The sequence below is a fragment of the Gekko japonicus genome, unplaced genomic scaffold (genome assembly GCF_001447785.1).
Source record: "Gekko japonicus isolate JY-2015 unplaced genomic scaffold, Gekko_japonicus_V1.1 scaffold505, whole genome shotgun sequence".
Lineage (NCBI taxonomy): Eukaryota > Metazoa > Chordata > Lepidosauria > Squamata > Gekkonidae > Gekko > Gekko japonicus.
Window position 1 is genome coordinate 836,337 of NW_015169788.1, and position 776 is coordinate 837,112.

Sequence of the window (776 nt, forward strand, 5' to 3'; positions counted from 1 at the left end):
CCCCGCTGCTCCGCTGCTTCCGCTCTCGCCTCTCGCCTCTCGCCTGGCCCTGCCCGGAGGATCAGGGCCTTCCGCTCGTGGCCCGTCTTGCCCCTCCCTGCCAGGAGCTTCCTTTCTTAAAGGGGGGCTGAGCTGCCCAGAGGGGGAGGGATGTGCTCCTGGGGAGGGGCCGAGCTGGTCCGTCGGAAGCCGGTGCCTCTGACCCTCCCCCCGTTGCTGGATCGGGACCTTTGGCCCCACCCTCTCGCCTGTCCTGTAGCTGGAGGGGCCTGGACCACCTGAGATAGGTGGCCGTGGCTGCGTGTCTCAGGCCTCGATGATGCCCTTCCCACAGTGCGATGAGCCGTCAGTTCTCGTGGCCGGCCTGGGTGTGCTGCTGGCCAGAGTCCGTCTGGAGCCGTTCACAGCCGGGGGGGGGAGGGGGCAGTCTGTGGGCCGGCGCCTGGTCCAGAGTGTGGCTTGAAGGAGATCCGTCGCCTTCTGCCATTAGGTGCAAAAGAGAAGGGGGGTCCCCAGCTGCCCTCCGGGTGTCTTCGGATGGGGCAGGGCAGAGGGTGCCCCCCCCCGGGTTTTGTCCTTCTGAGCACAGAGTGGGGGTGGAGGAGGTGGTCTCCCCCCCTCCTCGCCTCCTGCATCTGACTTCTGCCCCAGTCCCCCCTCCTCCTGGGACTTGGGCACATGCGCCATGGAAGCCGGCTCTGCAGGACCCGCCCCCTCTCCTCCCGGGGCTGGCCTTAGTGTGGCTGGCATGGCTGGTGCCGGGGGGGGGGAGGGCG

General features: G+C 68.9%; 1 protein-coding gene across 1 annotated transcript in view; it reads left to right on the forward strand.

The window, feature by feature from the left end:
* Positions 1 to 776, forward strand: part of SCRIB (scribbled planar cell polarity protein) — a 117,457-nt gene that overhangs the window by 92,338 nt on the left and 24,343 nt on the right. The window lies entirely within an intron of this gene.